The sequence below is a fragment of the Ciconia boyciana genome, chromosome 4, assembly GCF_034638445.1.
Source record: "Ciconia boyciana chromosome 4, ASM3463844v1, whole genome shotgun sequence".
In the NCBI taxonomy this organism is placed as follows: Eukaryota; Metazoa; Chordata; class Aves; order Ciconiiformes; family Ciconiidae; genus Ciconia; species Ciconia boyciana.
Window position 1 is genome coordinate 8,097,772 of NC_132937.1, and position 19,955 is coordinate 8,117,726.

Consider the following 19,955-nt stretch of genomic DNA (forward strand, 5'->3'; position numbering starts at 1 on the left):
TAGTGTTTTAACTTTGGTTTTAGCTTTAAAATCCTAATGAGCATTACGGTGGTCTGTGTGTTCAGAAGATAATTATCCTATTGTTCCCTTAGAACTCATTAAAATGGCAATGCATTGTTTCTTTAAGGGGACAAGGCTGCTTACTCTAGTGCTAATAATATGATGATTTCTCTCTCTTTTTTTTTTCCTCTTCTTTCAAAGGTTCGGAGTTCACGGGGGAAAAGGGTAGCTTTGGTCACCATTAAATCAATCTCACCTCATATCCTTTCATAAGTATGAAATTAATTGAGTGATACTGATTATAGCAACTGTATCCTGGCCTTGGTCAAACCTTATTACTATTTTTGTGCAGTGTTGCACTCCATTATTGTTTCCAGGTAATATGGTCTCTTTTTCACTCAGCAGCCTTTGCAGGCAGCTCCTTGTTAATGAATAAGAAGAGCTGAAAAAACCTACATAGAGTCTCAAATTACCTCTTTTGCATTGTAAAAAGATAGGTGGGTTGATAAATACACTAGGATGTGTTATTATCCATTATTCATTTTTACAATTAGTGAACACCTGGCACAGGGAAAGTGAGGTGGTTGGTTGCTTCCCATCAGTATTAATGTTGATTGCCAACAGGCACCAGAAAGCATACCAATTTCACCCTTTTAGAGAAGACAAAAATGTGAAACAAAAATAACTTTACCTAATATTAAGAGATATAGATTTAAATGTTAACTTTCTAAAGGTTATGGATTACATGCCTTTTCTTAAAATATCATTTATATGAGGCTTCCTTATGGAGTTGAAATAAGACTAACAAGGATTGTGAAAGGTCAATGGATTTCAAGTCTACAAAATAACAAGGAGATAGGGCAAGGAGGTATAACACTGAAGTTGGATATAACCAGACAAATAATATTTTGTTTTGTCTAACTGATATTATCCAATAGAGCTGAATTAACTTGATTTTTCAAATAGCTTTTTAACAATTTCTTCTGTAAATCACAGATATGAAAGTTGATAATGTTTGATTGACCACTACTGGCTGTTCATTGGTTCTGATGTTTTTGGTCTCCAAATGTATCATTTTCCATTTCAATGTATAGGCTTAAAACTTTATAGAAACATATGGATACATAAGGCTTGTCAATCAACAGTATCTTATAAAAAAGAAAAAATGAAATTAAGGGGAATAGAATATTCATTTAAAACAGCCATTTGAACCTCAGGAAATTCAAAGCAAAGACTGCAAGTAAAAGAAACAGGACAGGTGACAATATTAATCTTAACTTCGACTATTCTCCATAGAACAAAGGAAGACTGAAAATTAACATAATATTGTTGCAGATGGAGTGAGAGTGCACTTCACTCGTAAGACAGAAGCAAAAATATACTTTATTGATATAGAACAGGGAGTTAACAAAGTTCAATGCGACAGTGGTTTAACAAGATTCGATGGCAAGGTACACTTGATCATTTACTGCATAGAGGACAGGGTCAGACAAAACTGTCAGGGAGACCCTCCCATTGAGTCATGAGGTTCGGAAAAGGATCCCCTTGCTTTCTAAACTCCTTCTCAGAGAGGAGTCAAGGTGCAGCTAGATCCAGTCCTAGTCCCAGACTTGGTCAACAGGTTATGTCTAAAGGATTATATATGCACAATCAATCCTTTATATCACTTAGCTAAGATTCTAAAGTTTAGCATGCTATTAGTCACTTACCAAGGATCTGTTGTGGCAAGGAATCTCTCAACCTCAAGGGGTAACCTTAAGAGGCTCAAGGGGAGATCCTGGTGTGCAGCCCACTGCTGTGCAGGAGAGCTCAAAGGGCTCTTGGGCTGCTCACTATTTATGGGGGATAAGATGATTGACCCATAGTCATATTTGCATGCCGACCACAGATTTTAGTTTCTTCAGTGGGCGCATTGCACCATAGCCCTAGGCTATTGTGTTGTTATCTGTCTCCTGAATCCACTTTGAGCCGATGCAGCCATCCTGACCAGATGCATCCATTACAATCACCACTGGTGGTTATCACCTGAGCAGGGTTGCAGGAGATAAAGGTCGGGGGCAGGGGAAGCACACCGTCACAAATATGCACAAACGTGTGGATTATTTTTCTTTAATGTGTGCATGGGTGTGCTCTTCTCAGTACTGGATGAATTTCTTGATGGCTTATACTGAAAACAAGACCCAACAATGCTAGAGGGAAGGGCAGCAATAGATGTCAGTGCCTCTGGCTGGCTGGACTGTAGGAGCCCAGAAATCAGCATAAGCAAATCTTAAGCTTATTTTTTTCACTAGATAAAATTTTTTTAGGACTAGGCCTTGTAAAACTTGATCTTGTCTTTTTAAAGAGAAAGTAACAATAGCTGCTGTCTTCAGGCATACAGTTGTATTTGACATGAACAGCTGATTTTGTTTCCTGCTTTAATGCTAGTATAAAATAGCTAATACAAATATGTGAAGTTTTCTTAGCCATAAAAGTCACATCTCCCATTGACGCCTCAGACTCACATGCATTGTCATCTTTATGGCTTCGATATCAATGCAAGTTCATGAGACAATAACTTCTTAATAAACCCTTTTTATTAACAACTGTTCCACAGCTCAACTGAAGCTAATATATATTTAGCAGTGCTTTGGGATTTAAATGGTACTGAAGGTTTTGTAGACTGTCATTCCCTAACTGAACTGTCCCAGCAGCCTTTGTAGATGCTTGTGTCAATGGGAGAAGTGCATTGCTGCATCTCAAAGCAATATTAGAACTGGGGAAAATACTGCTGCTTTTAAAGTGAAAGCATGTCTCTTGGGGGGAAAACAATATGTGGACACAAAATGAATATACTGAGGCTGTTTGTGTGGCCCAAGGAGGCAAAACAAAACTAGCAAAGATTAATTCTGTGAAATACCTCTTCAGGATACAGACATTAAAAATAAATGTAGTCTCCAGATACTTGGAAATTTATTATATCAAGAAATTTGCTAGAGACTGAGATACAAGGTTGCAGGCACTGTTCTCCTAACCCTGAACATGCTTGCTGGGTGCTAATAGCCTCAGATTAATCTAAGGAAAGACACATAAAGGTGGTTGCTTTGGATTATATTAATTACTAAGCATAATGCTTTAGTTGTGACTAATTGAACCAAATTCCTCCTTCAGATAAATGGGTGCAATTCTCATGAAAGTGCCCAGGAGTGACATCCCTGTGTAAGTCAATAGACATCCATGCTGTGTGAGTTCTGATGATCCTACAAGTGCCAGGAAGCAAACGGAAATGCTTCTTTTCCAGCCTCTGTGAAGCTAAATAATGCTCTTTAAACTTTTCAGATCTATTTGTGGTCATCTCTCATGTATTATACTAGTGTCTGAACATTTAGATCAAGACTGGGTGCGTATCTGCTAGGACCATATAAAAGCAAGATGGGAAGCTGCAGGCTGAAAGCCGGTGCATCTGTGTACTGGTTTTGGCTGGGATGGAGTTAATTTTCTTCATAGTAGCTTTTATGGGGCTATGTTTTGGATTTGTGCTGAAAATAGTGTTGATAATTCAGGGATATTTTAGTTATTGCTGAGCAGTGCTTACACAGAGTCAAGGCCTTCCCTTTTTCTTACACTGCCCTGCCAGCAAGTAGGCTGGGGGTGCACAAGAAGTTGGGAGGGGACACAGCTGGGACAGCTGACCCCAACTGACCAAAGGGATATTCCATACCATATGACGTCATGCTCAGTATATAAAGCTGGGGGAAGAAGAAGGAAGGGGGGACATTTGGAGTGATGGCATTTGTCTTCCCAAGTAACTGTTACGTGTGATGGAGCCCTGCTTTCCTGGAGATGGCCCTGAACACCTGCCTGCCCATGGGAAGGAGTGAATTAATTCCTTGCTTTGCTTTGCTTGTGCACGCAGCTTTTGCTTTACCTATTAAACTGTCTTTATCTCACTTTTCTCACTTTTACCCTTCCGATTCTCTTCCCCATCCCACTGAGGGGGAGCGAGCAAGTGACTGCGTGATGCTTAGCCACCTACTGGGGTTAAACCACAACAATGTTTGCTGAATTTCATTTCATTTAAAAATGACATTTGAAAGATGACATTTTCTAAAATTGTGCCATCTTAGCACTGATTTGAAACACCACCACCAAAAAAAAACATACCAAGAAGACTGAACATTTCCAAAATGTGAATTCAGGGCTTTCCAGAGTCCTTGTAAACATCTCACTAGAGCCACAGTAAAGGTTTACAGTAATATAGTACTTTGAAATATGTTCCAAAACAAGTTTTCTGTCTTTGGAAAATAAGGAAAATAATACTCCATCTATTTAAAGCACTTACAGACTTTACTTTGATATTCTAGTTACTATTTAAAACTTATTAACCTTATCCTGACTATTACTTCACTAATATGTATAAGCATTCTTTGCTTTCTAAACACCATGCCAGTGTTTTACAAAGAGCTTTTAATTGTCTAGTGTCATCTAATTAGACAGGTCTTTGTTAATATAAATTCATATGCCATAACTTAAAAAAAAAGTGGGGGTATTAAGGCTTTAGATGATCTCCAGTTAATTATAGTTGGCAATGACTCAAGAACAGTTATGTCTCCTTCTTCTATTAGTGCTGAATTTATGCAACAACCAGAGATTGGGACTAAGAGAAAAGTGTAGTAGCTTCTCTTCTGACTTGCTGTTTGACTTAGTGAAAAGTCATCAATTTCAAAGGCTAAACATAAGCGCTTAAATCAGTGCAGATGTGTGGTGGGTTGACCTTGGCTTGCTGCCAGACCTATAGCAAGCCACTTGCTCACTCCCCCTCCCCAACAGGACAGGGGGACAAAATAAGATGGAAAAGCTCATAGGTCAAGATAAAGACAATGACATTGCTTACCTATTACCTTCATGGGCAAAACAGACTTGACTTGGGGAAAATGAATTTAATTTATTGCCAATTAAAAATAGAGTAGGATAGTAAGAAACAAAGACAAAACTAAAAACACCTTCCCCCCACCCCCCACCCTTTTTCCCAGGCTCAACTTCACTCTTTCATTCCCAACTCCTCTACCTCTTCCCCCCCATCCCACGCCAAGCAGCGCAGGGAGGATGGGGAATGGGGGGTTGGGGTCAGTTTATAACTCTTCATCTCTGCTGCTCCTTCCTCCTCACACTTTTCCCCTGCTCCAGAATGGGTCCTCTCCATGGGCCGCAGTCCTTCACAAACTATTCCAGCATGGGTCCTTTCCATGGGGTGCAGTCCTTCAGGAATGGACTGCTCCAGCATGGGTCCCCCACAGGTCACAGTTTCTGCCAGGAAACCTGATCCTGTGTGGGTTCCTCTCCATAGGCTGCAGCTTCCTTCAGGGCATATCCACCTGCTCCAGCGTGGGGTCCTCCACAAGCTGCAGTGTGGATATCTGCTCCGGTGTGGTCCTCCACAGGCAGCAGGGAGTACCTGCCTCACCATGATCCTCTCCATGGGCTGCAGGGGGACAACCTGCCTCACCAAGGTCTTCACTATGTGCTGCAGGGGAATCTCTTCTCTGGCACCTGGAGCACCTCCTCCCCCTCCTTCTTCACTGACCTTGGTGTCTGCAGAGTTGTTTCTCTCACATATTCTCACTCCTCTCTCAGACAACTTCTGAGCAGTGTTTTTTTACCCTTTCTTAAATATGTTATCACAGAGGTGCCACCAGCTTTGCTGATTGGCTCAGCTTTGGCCAGTGGCGGGTCTGTTTTGGAGCTGGCTGAAACTGGCTCTGTCCAACATGGGGGCAGCTCCTGGTGTCTACTCACAGAAGCCACCCCTGCAGCCCCCCACACTACCAAAACCTTGCCATGTAAACCCAATACAAGGTGCATGAGTCAGCTGAGAGTTTACTGGGGTATACAAATTCCTTAAGCAGAGAAGAATAAAACTAAAACAGGGTTGAATCTGGCAACAAAAGGGAACAGCAGGCTGACCACCACTGTTTTTTAGTAAAAGATGGGGAGAAGGGTCTGAGCTAGACTTGTACCATAGGTAAACAGAAATCATATGGCTTCCACAAAATAAACTTCACAAAGTTTACTGGATGCTTTCATGTGGGAGATTCAGGCCAGACAGGCACAAACAGGAGTTTCATTCTTAATGGCTATACTGATTACAATCTAAGCAATGGTGAGTTTAAGGGGTCCTAGAAAAAGATGGCCCTTAGCAATAATGTATAAAGATTGCCTGGCTATTTTTTTAAGGGGAGGTGAGGGAGAGAGCGAGCAGAGCAATTGATGAAGCTTTCTTGTCTGCCTGTGATTCAGGGTTGCAGGTTCTGAGTGTTCAAAGGGAACAAGAACTTATTTTTCCATTTGAACAACAAGAGGGCTTGCATATTTGAATTTCATAGAATCATCAAATGGTTTGGGTTGGAAGGGACCTTTAAAGATCATCTAGTCCAACCCCCCTGCCATGGTGTGGTGGTGTGCTCCCCCCCACTCCTTGCACAAGCAGTAACCACCAGTGGGAGTCATCCTGATAGCTGCATCCAGCTTATGCTGGACCTTGAGGACGGATGGCAACAAAGTAGCCAAGGGCTGCCTGAAGCAGTGATCCAAACATCTTGCTGATATGCAAATATGACTATAAGTCAATCATCTTACTCCTTAAATAGTGGACAGCCCAGGGCCCGTTGAGCTCTCCTGCACGGTAGCAGGCTGCACACCAGGATCTCCCCTTGAGCAGGGATGCCTCTCAAGGTTACTCCTCGAGGTTGAGAGATTCCTTGCCACAACAGATCCTTGGTAAGTGACTAATAGCATGCTAAACTTTGGAATCTTAGCTAAGTGATATAAAGGATTGATTGCGCATATATAATCCTTTAGACATAACCCGTTGACCAAGTCTGGGACTAGGACTGGATCCAGCCACACCTAGACTCCTCTCTGAGAAGGAGTTTAGAAAGCAAGGGGATCCTTTTCCAAACCTCATGACTCAACAGGAGGGTCTCCCTGACAGTTTTGTCTGACCCTGTCCTCTATGCAGTAAATAATTAAGTGTACCTTGCCATCGAATCTTGTTAAACCACTGTCGCATTGAACTTTGTTAACTCCCTGTTCTATATCAATAAAGTATATTTTTGCTTCTGTCTTATGAGTGAAGTGACTCTCACTCCATCTGCGACACATGGGCAAGAACATCTTTCACTAGATCAGGTTGCTCAAAGCCCCATCCAACCTGACCTTGAACACTTCCAGTGATGGGCCATTCACAATTTCTCTGGGCAACCTGTTCTAGTGTCTCACCATGTAAAAAACCGCACACATCGTAAAAAACTTCTCTTTGTACACAGCCATCCAGCCAATTCCTTATCCATCTAACAGTCCATCCATCAAACCCATATTTCTCCAATTTAGAGGTAAGAATGTTGTGGGGGACTGTGTCAAAGGCCTTACAGAATTCCAGATAGATGACATCCATTGCTCTTCCCTTGTCCGCTGATGCAGTCCCTCCATCATAGAAGGCTACTAGATTAGTCAGGCACAATTTGCCCTTGGTGAAGCCCTGTTAGCTGTCTCTAATGACCACCCTGCCTTCCATATGTTTCTACATGTCTTTCAGGAGGATCTGCTCCATGATCTTCCCAGGCATGGAGGTGAGGCTGACTGGTCAGTAGTTCCCAGGGTCTTCCTTTTTACCTTTTTTAAAAAGGGGCATGATGTTTCCCTTTTTCCAGTCACTGGGAAGATAATTCAGACTCTTCAGTCTAGTATAAAGGGTGGGTGGGGTGTGTTGGGATGGGGTGGTTCAGTGCTATTATCCTTCAAATGCATTTTGCTGAAACATTGTATAGGAAGCATAATTCCTACTTCTTACTTCCCTTGCCTATCAGACAGTATGAAACAATTAAGAAAAGTCTCATTAAAATGTTTGCTATAATTAAAAGGTAGCTCAATTAGGAAAACATTTGATTCTTTGTCTTGCATATGTTATGATTCATCTGTTTGCAATTCCTTCTTGTTTGTTTCAGTGTTGCCATAGCAATCCTTGCCTTTCAAGTACCAAGTAAATTGTTGAAAAGTAAATTTTTTTGATTATTTAAACAGCATGCTCCTATAGAAGGAAATAGTTTATTACTATGGGCACCAACATTTCATCTGTTGTAGCTACACTCCCCTTTTTCAATATAAGCATATCCATTAAGATCCCACTTTTAAAATTCTTTTCTTATCATGACTTCAGAAGACTTTCTCCTCACAATGGCATTCAAAAGATTTGCTCCTCAAAAAGGGCATGGTAATCAAATTATAAATTTTAATATATTTCCTTTTTCATATCTGTTTTGTAGTATTGTTGTGCAAACCAAGCACTTACTTAACAACAGAAGTCTGCTGTGAGGTACCCACCAAGCCGGTCTCTCACTCCTCTCCTCAGTGGGAAAGGGGGGAGAAAATAAGATGAAAAACTTGTGGGTTGAGATAAAGGCAGTTTAATAAAGAAAAGCAAAGGCCACGCGCAAAAACAAAGGAAACCAAAAAGATTTATTCTCTACTTCCCATCAACAGGCTATGTCCAGCCACTTCCTGGGAAGTAGGGCCTCAGTACGTGGAGTGGTTGCTTTGGAAGACAAACACCTTAATAATGAATGCCCCCCCCTCCTCCTTTGTCTTAGCTTTTATTGCTGATCACGACTTCATATGGTATGGAATATCCCTTTAATCAGTTTGGCTCAGCTGTCCTGGCTCTGTCCCCTCTCAAACTCTTGCCCACCCTTAGCCTACTGGCCTTTGGGGGCGGGGGGGGGGGGGGGGTTGGAGAGACAGCCTTGATGCTGTGGGAGCACTGCTCAGCAGTAGCCAAAACATTGGTGTGTTATCAACACCCTTCTAGCTACAAATACAAAGCATAGCACTATGAGGGCTGCTATGGGGAAAGTTAACTCCATCCCAGCCAGACCCAATACATACACATATACCAGAATTCCAGTCTAGCATCTCTATGTAAATGGAATTACTTTCAGGCAACTGAGCAACACCAAAACCAAAAAGAAATGCATTAAAAGATACAAGGCTTATGAATCATTGGGCTTTTTCCTGCTTATAAAAGCAATGTCTTATCAGGACTGCAAATAAATGAACCGGGAAAGGAGAACAGATATTGCATAAAGTGATGTTGTTGGTTTGTTGGGGGTTTTTTGGCAAGTTTTTTTTTATTTTAAGATCATAGGATAATCTAGGTTGGAAGGGACCTCAGGGAGGTCTTTAGTCCAACCTCCTTCTCAAAGCAGAGTCATCTTTGACATCATACCAGCTTGCTCAGGGCTTTATCCAGTCAGGTCTTAAAAACTTCCAGGGATGGTGCATTGGGTGTACATGGCAAGGTTTTGGTAGTGGCAGGGGGCTGCAGGGGTGGCCTCTGTGAGAAGAGACCAGGGGCTGCCCCCATGCCAGCCACATTTGGTTCCAGCTGAGTCTGCAACAGACCCACTGCAGGCCACAGCTGAGCCAATCAGCAAAGCTGGTAGAGCCTCTGTGTAAACATATTTAAGAAAGGGCAAAATGTTGCCCGGGAGTGAGGAGTGAAGAAAAAAAAAAGTGTGAGAAACAACAGTGCGAACATGGTCAGAAAAAAAAGAAGGGGAGGAGGTGCTCCAGATGCTGGAGCAGATATTCCTCTTCAGTCCGTGGAAAGAACAATGCCAGAGCAGATATCCACACTGCAGCCCATGGTGGACCCCATGCTGGAGCACCGGAAAAGTGTGAGGAGGAAGGAGTGTCAGAGAGGAACTGTTTTGAACTGACCACAACCCCATATTCCCCATCCTCCTTGTGCTGTTCAGGGTGGGGGGAGGAGGTAGAGGAGTTGGGAATGAAAGAGTGAAGTTGAGCCTGGGAAAAAGGGTGGGGGGTGGGGGGAAGGTGTTTTTAGTTTTGTCTTTGTTTCTTACTATCCTACTCTATTTTTAATTGGCAATAAATTAAATTCGTTTTCCCCAAGTCGAGTCTGTTTTGCCCGTGATGGTAATTGGTAAGCAATCTCCATCTTTATCTTGACCCATGAGCATTTTCATGTTATTTTCTCCTCCTTTCCTGTTGGGGAGGGGGAGTGAGAGAGTGTCTGGGTGGGCGTCTGGCAGCTGGCCAAGGTCAACCCACCACAGATGGAGACAGCACAACCTCTCTGGGTCCCCACTCCACTACTGGACTATCCTCATGGGGAAAATGTTTCTCCTGATATCCAGTCTGAACCTCTCATTTCAATGGGCCATGCATCACCGTGAAGAGCCTGGCAGCATCTCCTTGATCCCCTCCCCACTGGTGCTGGGGGGATGTTGTTAGGTCCCCCTGAAGCCATCCCTCCTCCAGGCTGAGCAAGCCCCAGTCCCGCAACCTCTCCTCACAGAACCTCTGCTCCAGCCCCTAACCATCTTGGTGGCCCTCCGCTGAACTCCCTCCAGTTTATCGACGTTTTTCCTGTACTGGGGGCATCAAAACTGGATGCAGCATCTAGATGTGGTCTAACAAATGCTGGGTAGAGAGTGATAATCACCCCCTCGACCTCCTGGCCGTGCCCCTGTTCACACAGCCCAGGACACTGCTGGCCCCTGCTCAGCTCACTCCCTGTCAGGGTTCCCAGGCCATCTCCACAGAGCTGCTCCCCAGCTGGTCCATCACCAGCCTGTATCATTGCCAGGGCTCTACCTTCCCAGGACTCAGCATTTGTCCTCGTTGAATTTCAGGTTCCTGTCGACCTGTTCCTGAAGCCGGTCTAGGTCCCTCTGGATGGCAACTTTTTCCTTGAGTGTATCAACTGGTTACTCCCAATTTGGTGTCATATGCAAACTTGACAAGAGTGCTCTCCATCCTGTCCTCCAGATTATTGATATACATGTTAAACATGACAGGTCCCAGGATAGACCCCAGTGGTACCCCACTTCTTACCAGCCTCCAGGTAGAATAAGATCCAGTAACTATTACCAATCATCCAACCAGTTTTTTATCCATCTGCTTGTCCACCCATCCAGACCATAATGTCCTAACTTGGATACAAGAATATAGTGGGAGATAGTGTTGAAAACCTGGTTAAAGGTAAAGGATGTCCACTGCTTTTCCCTTGTCCACAAATCCAATCATTTTATTATCAAAGGCACTCAGGTTGGTTAGGCATGATTTACCCTTGGTAAATTCATACTGACTGTTCTCAATTTCCTTCTTTCCTTTCATGTGCTGAGAAAGGTGCTCTAAGAGGACATGCTCTGTGACTTTCCCAGGGACCAAACTGAGAGTGATCAACCTGTAGTTCCCTGGATCGACTTTTGGCCTTTTTTGAATACGGGCGCACATTCTGCAACATTTGCCTTTCTCCAGTTGTCAGGATCCTTCCCCAGTTTCCACATTTCAAAGGTGTACTTTCAAGTACATCAGTCAGCTCCCTCAGCACCCTTGGGTGCAGCCCATTGGGTCTCAGGGACTTGTGTGGGTCGGGTTCTCACAAAACCCTCGCTCAACCCTCATCCCCAGCTGGTAGCTCCTCTTGCTCCTCCTTGAGCCCTGTCACTAAGCACAGAGGCCTGGCAGACCTTGCCAGTGAGACAAAGGCGGCAGTGAGTACCTCAGCCTCATCTGTGTCCACTGTCACTAAATCACCCCCTACCCTTTCAGCAGCCATCCCATATTTTCCTTGTTCAGTCTTTTACTGCTAATGCAGCAGTAGAAGCTCTTCTTGTTGCTCTTGACATCCCTTGCAAGTCTCAGCTCCAGCTGAGCTTTGGCTTTCCTGACACCATCCCTACATGCCCAGGCAATGTTTCTAAATTTCTGCTTTGTATCCTGGCCCTGCTTCCCCTTCCTGTACACTGCCTTTTTGCATTGGAGCTGTGCCATGAATTCCCTGCTTAGCCAAGCTGGTCTCCCAAAATATTTGGGAGGATGCTATCTTTAAAGACTCTCTAGCTTTCTTGAGCTCCTTTACCCTTCAGAGCTGCCTCCCATGGGATCCCACCTACCAGTTTCTGAAGTCAAAATTTGCTCTCCTGAAGTCCAGGGTCTGTGCTCTGCTGCTCTCCTTCCTCACTCTCCTCAGGATCTTGACTCTGCTATTTCATGGTCACTACAGCCAAAGCTGCCATTGATTACCACATCCCCAAACAGTGCTTCCTTGTTAGTGAACAGCAGATCCAGCTGTGCATCACCTCTGGTTGGCCCATCCAGTATCTATACCAGGAAGTTTCCCCTGACACTCTCCAGAAATCTTGATTTCTTGTGTCCTGCTGCATTGCTCTTCCAGGAGATGTCAGGGAGGTTAAAGTTCCCCAGAAGAACCAGGGTCTGTGACACAGAGACTTCCTCAACTTGTTTAAAGACTGTGCACTTCCTCACCTTGAGTGGCTGGTCTGTAACTCACTCCCACACATTGTCAGCTTTACTAGTCTCTCTTCTGACCCTGACCCACAAGCTCTCACCCACCTGTCCTCTGTCCCACATATCCTACTGTTCCTTCACACAGAGGGCAGTCCCCCTCCTCGTCTTCCCTGCCTGTCACTCCTGAAGGGCTTGTGTCCATCCACCACAGCACTCCAGTCACATGAGCTTTCCCACCACCTCTGAGTGATCCCAGCAATGTCATATTTTTGTGACTGCACATAGAGCTCTAGTCCCTCCTGGTTGTCTCCCAGACTGCTTGCATATGTGCAAATATACTTGAGGTGTGTGTGCCTTCACCCTGTTTTATAATTTCTGAGGTTTTGCTTGTTCCCGTCACCCTGCACCCATTGCTTTCCACCCCATCCAACGTTTCCTCACAACTGTGGTTTGCCATCTCCCTCTCCATCATTCCTAGTTTAAAGCTCTCCTCACCAGTTTGGCCAGCCTGTTGATAAAGATGCTTTTGCACCACTTTGCTAGGTGGATCCCATCTCTTCCTAGCAGTTCTCAATCCACAAAGTGGGTCCTGTGGTCATAAAAGCCAAATCCCTGTCCATGACACCAGCTGCACAACCAGGTGTTGACCTGCAGGATCCATCAACTCCTCTCCAAGCCTTTCCCCTTCACCAACAGGATAGATGAGATGCAACCTGGGCCCTCATGCCCTTGACCCTCATCCCCCAGAGCCATGCAGTCACTCTTGAATCAACTCAAGGTCTCCCTTGGTTGTATCGTTGGTACCCACAGGGATGAGCAGCAGGGAGGAATAGTCCAAGGGCTGGAAAAGCCTCGTCTGTCTCTCCACAACATTCCAGATCCAAGCCCCCAGCAAGCAGCAAACCTCCCTAGACAGCAAGTCAGGTCAGCAGATGGGGGTCTCTGTCCCCTGCAGCAGGGAGTCACCCACTATCACTCACTGCTTCCTCCTGGTACTCCTGCGGGATTCAGGCTCAGACGCCATTGATGCTTCTCCAAACAGGGCTTTCTGCCCCTCGCCTGCTACCAGGGCACTGAGCCTAGTCTGCAATTGCAGATCTGCAGGCAGAACAGGAGCCATCCTCCTGTTACCAGAAGTCAACTGCTTCCAGCCCTCTCCATGTCTCTATTTGTCCCACAGTCGAATACAGTCTCTGGCTACCTCTGGTTTTGTGCAGTTAGGGGTTCAGGCTTTGGTCTCTGCAGGGTTTCTGTGAAAATCTTGCCTTTTTTTTTATTATCTTCCCTGCTGCTGCGCAGTCTGTTCACTCATCTCCTTAAGTTGGCAATGCGGCTCCTTGGCCAGCACACCCTTCCTGCAGATGAGGACATCGCTTCCACCTGCACTGCCTGCAGCCCCAGGCCTAGGGAGCTGATTCCTCCCTCCGGAGCTTTGTCTGAATTGAGGCATCTGAGGTATTTTACCCTCTATAGCTCAAGTAAACTGTCAAAATATCAAAGTAGGGGACGGTCAGTTCCAAAACCCAAAATACTTTACAAAAAGTCAGCTGCTGCTTTGTGAATCAAATGTGTTGAAGATAAAGGTCATTCTGCATCTGGTCTTCCTAGTCATGGTATTACAGACTTTTTCCATTAATGCAGTATCCAATATTTCCAATATTATTTGCCACCAGGTGGCTTAGGCAGAGTAGCCTTTTTCTGTAAGGCATCACACTGCCAACTATTAAGGTGTCTTCTCACAGCAGCCATTCAGTCAGGTGTTACCTGTGGTATATGTTCTGCTATAAGTTTAAGTACCTAAACCCACATTGAGAATGCCACTATACCAGAAGATCCTGATGTCATTTTAGGCCTTATTTATTCTAATTATTTGTATTGAGACTCATGTGGTCACATTCTAACCACTGCAGTTTTGCACTCATTAGCTAAACTCTACTGTCATTGAACACCCAGTCTGAAGCCCAGTGCCTGATTCCATACTCCCTTGGGTTGAGAGTTGGCTGATTTTCTGGCACAGTGAATTCTGAAAACTCTAAAAAATCTTACTGTGAGAAACACTGACCCTAAAATCTAAAACCCTAAAAAATTAAAAACCTAAAAATAAATTATCTAGATATCTATGGTATCCCCATTTAGGTATTTCATAGCACTGTATTTAATGGTAGTTGCTTAAGATTCATACTTCTCCCTTAAGGCAATGAAGTATTTTCACAGCTGTGGAAACCGAGTGATGTTTTATGCCAAAATTAAAAATTCCTAATAAAACAACAACTTTAAATGTATATTCTCAATTCTTCATTTTTTGCTGTCAACAGTTGTCATAACTTCACCATACATGCTAGTTGAGATTTTGCTGAATTTTTAAATGCAAATCTTGTACTGTTCCTCCTTTCTATTTTAAAATTATTAAATTAATAATCTCAGTAAAAGAACACATTTTAATTTATTAAGAATTTTTATGAACAACAGGGAGTAAAAATTAATTTTAAAACTATTTAAAATATTCCAGGCAGCATCCTTCCCACAAAGCATCAGCATTAGTCAGTGAACTTATACTGGACCCATATTGGTAAAGAAAACCATAGCAAGACCTTGAAGGACTAATAAATTTAATCAGTATCTGAATTCTTTGTCAAAGACCTATCAGAAACTTCTGCTGCCTGGCCAGAAGAATTATTCAACAGAAGAATTATTTACCTTCACTTGAGTATAAGAATAGCTCACAAAAAATTCCAGACACAGACCTTTTAACAGAAGAGTCTGTTGACTTAATTATTTGGAGAATTAAGTTCCTAACGGTAGGTTCAATGATTTGCTTCTGCATAAGAGAGAGATTGGGAGATGTGATCCTTTTTGACCCCTACTTTGTCAGGGACTCCTAGGAAAACATAGATCTGACAAATTCACCTATGATTTTCCTGCCTGAGAGACCAGTGTGGAGGACTGAAAGAGTGTGGCTGCTGTTCAGTTGCCAGCTCATGTAAGTTTGAATCTCCAACCAATGCTTAATTAGTTTTCGGGGTAGGGAACCAGAAAAAGAATCACGGATATAGAACTATATCAACAGTCACTTCTGAGTGGAAGCTATGTGGGATGCTTAAAGACAGGCTATGATCATAGCAAGTGCTTGATTTTCCTGAACTCTAAGGGAACAGCATGTTGTAGAACACTGCCATAGAAAAGATTTTATGTTGGTTTCAAGCACACTATATTGAAGAGCATGAAAAAACTATTGATTTTCTTTGCTAGGTGATATTAAGCTAGGATTGTGGTTGAGGTCTCTAAGAAACAAAACATGTCACCCTTCCCAGAGGTTGATAATCACATATCAACAAACAGGTAAATAATTTAATTCCATAGCTCTCTTCTTTTTCTGGAACAAATGGGAAAATGTGCACATCTGTATTTATATACAGATGTACACACCTATATAGCTTCATGTTTGTACATAAATAAATCTGCATTTATGTGCTGATAAATGTGGTGGCAACTAAGCTAAGTCTACATCTGTATCTAACATGAGTTCCAAGAGATCTAGTAATATTTTTCAAAGCTCCCATAATGCTGGCACTAAATCCTATTTTCACCTACTTATCTACTTCCTTTCCTTGAGATAACTTATAATAAACAGGTCCAATATAATGTAGACCTGCAGTCTTCCACCCTGGTGTCAGTTCCTGCCCTATTCCTTATATTCCAAATTCTCTTTCAGCTGCAGCCAACCCCTTATCTGCAATGATCATCACTATCCTTTTCCAAATATTTCTGAAAAATCCCTTCTTAGAGTCATAGGCAATATAATATTCTATTTGGAGCTGCATTCTATTTTATTCTATTTGGAGCTCATTAAAGGACAAAAATATTTCTCACCTGATGTCTGTGACCCAAATTTGGGGGCTGTGATACAATCAACAAGTATCCTGAGATCTTTTTTTTTTTTAGCCACAATTGAATGTTCAGGCCACAAACTCTTCTCTTGGAGTTCTGGAGAACCAGACAGCCAATAGTTGGGAATCTTGTATAGAACTATTGGCAACTTGTACCAGTATTAGATTCGAGTTCTCCACAGATTAGAATCTGCTTTTTTCCAAAGCCAGCTTTTATTGGCTGTGAAGATAAGTTTGGAAGTGTATAGAAATACCTTTTATTGTTCCAGGACACCTTCACCTAAAAGGACTAACCCACCATAAAGTTCTATTCTAATCAGAAATTTGCCCTATAAACATTTCAGCACAAATTTTCTTTTTGATTGGATCTCACAGACTTCCAGACTATCTTTTAGCCTTATAAATTCAACCTGGAAGTTTTTTCCCTGACTTGCATGCTGTTGGCAAAATAAACCCTGCAACTAAAATGTGAATTTTGGTTGCCCCTATTGATTTATGAGTCGGAATGGAACTCTTTCACCTGCTCACTGCTCGGTTCTTCAGTGCCAACTGAAGACTGGAGTCACTAAAATCCATACATATAATTTTCACATATGCTGTACAGAATGACTGCATTAAAGTACTTCTTTTACAATTACAGAGGGAATCTACTTAATAGACTTTTAACTTTTAAATATTATTATTGCATACAAACAGAAATATTATCACATTTTGAAAATGATTTATAGGTGGCATACCTGCTTTCAGCAAAAATAAAGAAATGGATATGGAAGCCATAGTTGAATCACCTTAGATAACAGCCTTTTTCACAGGAATATGTGCAGGTACATCAGAAGTAGAATATTCTTTCCTTTAATCGTTGATCAGTAAATCTGGTTGCAACACTTTCAAAAGACATTTTTGTGAAAATATCCTGTTTTTCTAAGCTGAAACATGAAAGAGACTTACTGAGTTCTACAGAGCTTTCGTTGGGAAGGTTTTATAGCATCCCAGGTCATACAGTTACTTCAGATGAGAGAGTAAAATTGATAATATTTTATCTAGAAATGGATATTTCAATGCAATTTTACTTGTGAAAATACTTTAAAGGTTTTGGTTTTAATCCAATGCAGAACAGAAACAAACTTCAAAAGCTTGAATGTTATAATGAAATTGAATTGTCATCTCTCACCAACTTTAATAATCAAGAATAATACTTTGCATTATAGTTTTGCTTTTCAGAGGATTACAAGATTGGACTCAAAATATCCATCCAGATAATAGTACTTTTTAGAGCCTCTTTCATCCTAAGATCTCAAGTGTAATTAATTAAGCCTCATAATACTCTAATCATGAACATCCTGCCTACATATTACAGAAAATACAGCACCGAGGTTAAATAATTTCCCACTGTCATACTGGTAGCCTGCTGTAGAAATCACATTTCCTGACTCCCAGTCCTATCATCTGATCACAATGATTCTGTCAAGTTGTGGGAACTATTGATTATCACGAAGCTACAATCCAAAATATTATTGTCCACAAAAGCAGAAGTCACACTAGGTCTCAAAGGAGACAAATGTTAAAGACAAGGAGGCAAGCTGTATTTAATAAGTGACTTACTATCTGTTGATAAGGAAAGTTCAAAATAATTTATTTTCTTTTTCAAAAAATGAGCTATTTTACTATTATGGTCAAGTGATGCATCATTTATTTATTAAATAAGAGAACACTATTACATCTCAAATACGGACTAATTATTCTAAAAGCATTAATCAATTTGTTAAGAACTCTGCAGTAATAATGTAGTCCCTTTGTTGCTAACACAGTAAGATTTACCTCACATAACCATAAACTGCTTATTGATACAAATTACATACATTACATACATTGATACAAATCTCCTTTTAGTTAATTTCAGGAAAACATTTTAGAAGTGCTCTAGTCTGATAATTTTTAGACTGAAAGTTGAAGTGGATTGATTAGGAGCAATTTTTTATGTTTTACACAATAAAAAGATGAACTACATGGTTCACAGAGACAATTTGCAGAGCAACCTCTTCTCTCTAATTGCTGCTAGACTAATGTAGAAGCACACTCCTAGGAAGTAGAGAAATCCATTTACCCAACCATGTCATTTAAGTAACGAACGCAAGTAGTGGATTTTTCCATTACCTTTCATATTAGCCTTGCTATATTCCACCTGTGACCCTCATTTTATGAGGGCAATGCTCTTTTATACAATTTTGTAACTATAATAAAGGTCCACTTCAAAATCTTTCAAAGTAGACTAAGGACATTTAAAAAAAACATAATTAGGGACATAGCCAATCTCACTAATTCCTGGTAATGTATTGTAAAACCAAAATATTTGCTAAAAGGTCTAATAAATCCCCATCTTCAGGTGTAGAAAAGAACATATCCTCTATTGCCTCTGGCATGAGAATCTAGTGACTGTTCTCTTCTGACTACTCACTCTGCAGTTGCCTACTGTGTTCACCTACTGTGAAATTTAGTTCACCTACTGTGAAATTTATTTTAAGAAGCATTTTTTTTGTAACAGGAAATGAACAGACTCAGATGGACAAATCTTATTTAAATCAAGATAGGAATTTTTTTAGTACTCTTCACATGAAAATAGATAACATTGTAGTTGGAGAGAAAAAGGAAAAGCATACACTTAGCTCCGCCTATTATAGCAAGTCAGTATACAGATCGAAGCAATTAGCTTTATGTTTCAGATGTCTTCTCTAAGGAATGATTTTATTAATTGGAGGAACTGCATTAAAAAGAATGACATAAGTAAAAACTATTCTGGGAGCAATGCTTCAAAGTTTCTTTAATGGAATATTTTTTTTAATTCCATAAATATCTAGGAAGAAAAAGTTAATGTTTTAAGAAAGTTATTTCAAAACAAAGTTGTTTAAAATCAGATTGTGATAATCACAGTTTTTCAGTACTGGAGGTAGTCAACAACAGTTAGCTTCTTTGTGGATTCAGTACTGGATATCAGAAAAGTTTTCTGTTCAGGTAAAGTGACCATATCTCCTTTACCATTTCTTGCCAACATATGGTACAAGTTGCAATCCTAAAGTTACAATTACCCAAGTAAGCCAGGTTTATATCAGAGATGCCTGCTATGTATGAAGAGGTATAATTGATGAGTGACAAGAGTTGTACCAGCAGAAGTCCCTAGCATAAATAGAACTCCACTGACAAAACCACTTTAACCATTGGAACTAGTAGATGCAGAAATGAGTACACAGCAGTGGATAGGCAGAGAAGATGACACATTTGTAGATGACAGTTAGCTTTAATTAGGATTAAAACAAGCCTTTTAGGTAAGCTTAGGTATAACTGTATCCACCCCGGGATAGCTTTAGAAATTTCCCGAGTGTTGGTATTCTTAAACAGATAAGCACTCTGCATGTTAATCTTAAAATACTTTTCAGCTGTTTATAATTTTACAATCACAGGAAAACACATCTGAAGGGACTCAAAGTTATCTAGTTCTATTGTCTCTAAACCACAATAACTATACTCAGGTCATTCCTGACTGATTTTGTCTACCTGTTCCTGAAGGTCTCCCGATCATAGAGCCCCACGACCTCCTCAGGCAACCTATTTGAGATCTCTGTGAATAGTACCTTTAATAATTTTTCCTCATGTTTAACCCGAATCTTTTTTGCAGCAATTTAAGCCTGTTACTTCTTGTCCTATTGTAGATACAGAGAATAGATTAATCTCTTTGTCTGTAATAGCTTTATGCATATTTGA